The following is a 6,399-nucleotide window of genomic DNA, read 5'->3' as shown; positions in this document are numbered from 1 at the left end:
CATAGACATTATGTTTTTGTTTGTTAAATAAAATTCAGAGTGATTATATGTTTATAGAGCACGTTGGTACAAACTTATAATTGTGCGCTTACTAAAGAACTGTCACCTAAGTCTTTCATGAGCACACAACTCATGTGGGTGAAATATCATTTAAGGATATTCAGTTTTAGTTGGAGTTTTAATATTAATGATCATTTGTTATAGATACAATTTTAATTACTTCAGTTTAAGGATATTTATGTTAAAGTTAATTTCCATAGAAATAGAGTTTATTTTGGTTTATCCACGCTGGTTTTGATAAAATTTGATCTCACAAATATTTAAAGATGACCAGTTAGAAATAGACATATGCGATTCACATTACATGTAATTTCCATGCTACGCTTCATGATTGATCTATGTCATTTGACTGTGTTTGTATACGTGACCATTGTGGGTCTAGTCAAGATAAATATGGAAAAGGCCACTTTGATCCTATATGGATATAGTTGATGGACGAGATTGTAATATAATAATTAATATATGATAACAAATTTTGAGCTCTTAAGGTTGTACATTTTTCAGGAAACATATGTTGCCCTAATGTCACATGACTTTTGAAATATTCTTGATACTTGAAAATCAGTAAAATTTTCATTTTCTTTAGACAAAACTATTTAATAATATGGATTATAAGACATTATTCAATTGTATATATATTAAACACGACTACTCCAACTATCAATACTAGTCATGTTATCCATTTTTAAAATCAATAGAAGACGATCTAATTAATCTATTACAAACCAATTTCCAAAATATTTAAATATAGCTAATAGGACATTTATAAGTACATGCCACTAAACTAAGTCAAAAAAATTATCATTGGATGTCTTACTGATATTACAATATATTCCTCGATGCTTAAAGTTGCACAATACTCTTTACTTCTAATCTCGGCTTTTACCTATGCATGAAATCAACACACATTAAGTAGTTACTTAGTGTGACATAATAATGTAATTGAACGGAAATTCATACATAATCTTATCATAGCTAATAAATATGAAATAATTCGTATACTTCATAAAAATCAATTGACCATCTCAATTAAACCCATGTTTCTTTCATATAGTCATCAAAACCATTCTTAGTATGCCCAACATACTTATTTTTCTGTATATTGTTCCCAATAATACTTTATTTTGACAATATATGTTAAATAAGAATTTAGGTTCATACATTGCACCGAAGTGCCGAAATGGTCATTCACCTTTTATGAATACCATAACTGGCACATTTATGTCAATGATGTACTGTTATGCATTTTCATTTATGGCACCTTTCTTCCAATAATGCACCGTATGCATTTCAATTTATGGCACCTTTCTGCCAATAATTATGCATTTTTTATTTATAGAACCTTTCAGCCAATAATGCACTGTTATGCATTTTCATTTATGCCACCTTTATGCCAATAATGCACCATTATGCATTTTCATTTATGGCACCTTTCTGCCAATAATGCACTATTATGCATTTTCATTTATGGCACCTTTCTGCCAATAATACATCGTTATTCATTTTCATTTGTTTTAGAGCAGTTCATACTCTAAAAATTATTCATAATATCATTTCCATACACATTTATGAAAGTATATTAAATACTGTAAAATATACATTAAATCAAAACATTCTAAGTTGACTCATTGCGAGTCTTACTTATCTCATATAAATACAATAAATGCACTCACCTGATAAACGTCGCTAATAAGCTGTAATGATGTCCGACTATTCAACAACTTTATTTTTTTCATTTTTCTTGCTTGACTCAGGAGCTTGGTTATGATATATACAAGCATCCATTAAAGACACATACCATACCAATGTTAATATATTCCCTAACACTTATAATTTAATAATACTCAAAAATACTATTATTTTCAATTTCTATTACAATTTCAACCTATCTTACAATTCCAGGCTCAATAGTATCGGTACCCCTATCATGGTATCGATACTTCTATAATATGTTATCGATACTCCCTTTTAGTATCGATACCATTTCTACATTTTGGAATCCATGGTATCGATACATTTCTCTTAGTATCGATACCCACATCAATATCGATACTAATTGTATCAGTATCGATATTGTTCATCATAATTCTTCAAATTTAAACCTATAGTATTGGTACTGTTCTTCCAGTACCGATACCCTTAACCAGATTTTCCATTTTTCAACTTGTTTTCTACCAAATTTTCGTTTAAATCTCTTACTTTTACCTCAAACAATACCCTTAAACTTAACATTACTTAACCCAACTAACTTTCCTCCATTTAGCTTCTTATAACATCTAAATTCTCCAAAGAACATCTCAAACTAAGAATCATACTACTTTCTCCTACATGTTTTTAAGCACATCCAAGGCTTCTAATCTCTTATTTACTTCTTTGACAAGTTAAATCTACAAATGAACCTCAATAAAAACTCATATTTCAACATACCATTCAAAATCCCATTTTCTTCAATCTCAAATAAATCATTCATTTCTTAGTTTTAATCCTCTATAACCTTTCCTTAAGCTTCCATATCACTTATGGTTTCAAGAACAAACCAAAAATGAAGGGAAAAACTAGCTAGTTGTAGCCTTACCTTTGGCTATGGAGGAGAGCACGGTCACGATGGAAGAAGAAGAGTAGATAATTTAGTTTAGTTTTCAATTTTCCCCTTTTCCCCTTGTTTAAATCCCTAATAAAATGAATTTTAAATTTATTCCACTCTAAAGGACCAAAATGCCCTTTCATTCTTCTAATCTTACTAATTGAACTTAATCAAATCATTTTTTATACTTTACCATTTATTCAATTTAATCCTCCAAATTTTAAATCATTTCAATATAATCATTGACCCGAAATTTTGGGTATTACAATTCTCCCCCTTAAGAAAATTCATCCTCGAATTTAAATAAGTACCTGATACGAAGAGGTGTAAAAAATTGCTTCCTCATGTCCTCATCTCTCTCTTCCAGGTAGTTTATTCTACCTTATAGTTTTGGCAAAGTACTTTAACTAGAGGAATATTCTTATTACGCAGTTCTTTGCTTTCTCGAGCCAAGATCTGCACTGATGCTTCCTAGTAAGTCAAATCTGGTCGGATCTTTATTTTGTCTGGTGTGATAATATGGAATGGATATGATCGATACCTTCTGAGCATCGACACGTGAAAAACATTATGGATCTTGTCCATATCAGGAGGAAAAGTTAACTGATAAGCTACCAGTCCAACCCTTTTTAAATCTCATAAGGTCCAATGAATCTCGGAATCAGCTTTCCTTTGCACCCAAACTACAATACTTTCTTCCAATATGATACCTTTAGAGATACTTTATCTCCCACTTGAAATTCAATTTCTTTTCTTTTCAATTCAACATAATATTTCTGTCGATCAGAGGCTATATTCAAATTATCTTGGAAAATTTTCACCTTCTCCTCCATTTATTTCATCAAATCTGGGCTAACCAGTTCTCGATCTTTTAGTTCAAACCAATTTAAAGGAGTTCTACACTTTTTCCCGTACAAGTCTTCATACGGAGCCATCTTAAAACTTGATTGGTAACTGTTGGTATAAGCAAATTCCACTAAAGGCAATTACCTTTCCCACGATCCTTTGAACTCAATCACACATGCCCTTAACATATCCTCTAATACCTGAATAGTTCGTTCTGACTTCCCATATGTTTTTGGATGAAAAGATGTGCTAAAATTCAATCTAGTACCTAATTCCTCATGTAAGGACTTCTAGAATCTTGAAATAAATCTTGGGTCTCAATCAGAAACTATTGACATAGGCATTCCATTCAGTCGAAGTGTCTCTTATATGCATAACTCATCATATTTATCCATTGAATAATATGTTCTTACCAATATGCAGTGAGTTTTCTTGATAAATCTATCAACAATCACCCATAATAAGTCTTTCTTGCTAGGTGTCAAAGGTAGCCTTATAACGAAGCCCACAGTGACTCGTTTCCCCTTCCATTCATGAATCGAGATTGATTGAAACAATCTGGAAATTACTTGATGTTCAACTTTTCCTCTATTGGTACGTAAGATACTTTGCCACAATTTTCGTGTTGGCTCTTTTCAAACTAGGCCACCAAATTGACTCTTTAAATCTTGGTACCTCTTGTTTCCACCTAAATACATAGTCAACAGACTTAATTCCCCAAAAAGAATATCTTTCTTAAATTCTTCATCATCGGGAATATAAAGTCTCCCATGATAATACAAACATCCATTAGACCTGACCTCAAAAGTCCTCATCTTTTCATTTTCTAATTATACCAACCTTATCATGAAATTTTCATCTTTCTTGTCTCAGGGTTAACACTTTTTAAGTTCATAAGTACTTAGGCTTTTTTAAATAGAATAATTATAGCACCGCTTACCATACAGATAATGGCATCAAATCTTTTAAAGCAAACTTGACTGCTGCCAATTCTAAATCATGCGTAGGGTAATTCCTCTTGTGAGCCTTTAACTTTATTAAGGCATATGTCACCACTTTATTTGTTTGCATAAGCACCCTTCCTAAGCCGTTAGGAGATGCATCATTAAAAACCACATAATCTTTACCCAACTCAAGTAATATAAACACTAGTGCCTCTATTAAAATCCTCTTTAGCCTTTCAAAACTCTCTTCTAGCTTGGAATACACCAAACTATCATCCATAAATACCACCACAAATTAATAAGGTCCATACCAAGTTCGAAAAGTTGTCTTTGATATATCCTCCTGTTTAATCTTTAATTAGCGGTATCCTAACCTAAGGTCTATCTTAAAGAACATTGTTGTGCCTTTCTGTTTATCAAACAGATCATAAATCCTCATAAGAGGATACTTATTCTTTATTGTTACCTTATTTAACTGTCAATAATCTATGCATAACCACATATATTAATCTTTTTTCGCTAATAACACAAATACTCCCCAAGATGAAACAATCAGTCTAATGAAACCTTGATCAATCAACTCTTTTAATTGAGCCTCTAATTCTCTTAACTCGCCTAAGTCATTCGATACGAAATCATAAAAACATGCTCAATACCTTGATAACCATCAACCTTGGATTCCACCTCTCGATTGGAGGTAACTGAGGTAATTCATCTGAAAAGACATCTATAAATTCCAGAGTTGTAGAAATATTATACAATTCTACTTTAATTATTTGAGTATCTATCACATTAGCCAGAAAAGCTATACATCTTTCTGACATAATTTTCTTCACAATCATTGTTGAAATCACCTTGGGCGATGATTTTGTTTTCTCTCCAATAACAATAATTTCCATATTCTCTGCATCTTTCTGAAATAATTTTTTCTTGAGACAAACAACCTATACCCAACATGATCTTAACTCATCAAATTTTAATTCCATCAGATTCACCGAGAACATAGCCCCTGGAATCTTTATCGACTATTTACTATATTTCCAACTCATACTTGCACCATGACCCATAGGGTTTACCGCTACTTTTATTTTAAATTTTCTTATTTTCTTCTTGAGGAAATCAATGTAACTTTTCTGGATCCATTGAAAATATTCTCGAGCAATTAAAACATTTTCTATCTCAACTATGAAATTCTAAATATCTACATCATTTAATAAGAAGACTCGATAACTTTTTAGCAATAACTTCATTGCAATTAATGCTAAAAATTACACTAGTAAACAAATTTACTCTTTTTTTCTATCATTACGAACTTGACATTTTTCAAGTTTTTGAGAATTAATCTAAATTCTAAATAATAATTCATTATAGCATGGAATGGGTAGACAATCCATTTTCACTAATTACCTTCTAAAATTAACTCTATCAAGTCCATAAAACTTAACTTTTATTCTCAAACAAACTCATAATCATTTGATTCACTAATAACTCAGCTTTCTATAAACTTTTAGCGGACAACGTATTTACCGCTTACTCACTTTCTCTTACTCAAATTAACAATGCTTTAAACAATTTAATGTTTCACTTAAATATTCCTCAATTATTTAAGCTTACCTTAAGAAACCTCGGAATCATCACTAGATTCAGCAATCTTCTCTGGATCCTCATCCGATTCAAATTTTCTTGTAAACCATACTGTTGAAAACATTTTGATATTTCGATATAACAAATTAAGTTAAATGAATTTTAAGATTTTCCAAATGATTTTCTAAGTATATTCGATATAATTATTCGAATATCAAAACATTACTCCAAATCTTTCAAAGATCATTTTTAATCCTTACTCAAGTGTAAAATTAAGTTTTAATCTTAAAACAATTTCAAAATAATTTTACAAAGTATTTCGAACCATTTCAAAGCCAAAAATTCCAGATTGCTCAGAGGGAAACGATTCCCCCCCAAGGG

The sequence above is a fragment of the Hibiscus syriacus genome, unplaced genomic scaffold (assembly GCF_006381635.1).
Source record: "Hibiscus syriacus cultivar Baekdansim isolate YM2019G1 unplaced genomic scaffold, ASM638163v2 tig00110528_pilon, whole genome shotgun sequence".
Taxonomy (NCBI): domain Eukaryota; kingdom Viridiplantae; phylum Streptophyta; class Magnoliopsida; order Malvales; family Malvaceae; genus Hibiscus; species Hibiscus syriacus.
The sequence above is the reverse complement of the archived record's forward strand: the minus strand, read 5'-3'. Positions refer to the sequence as shown.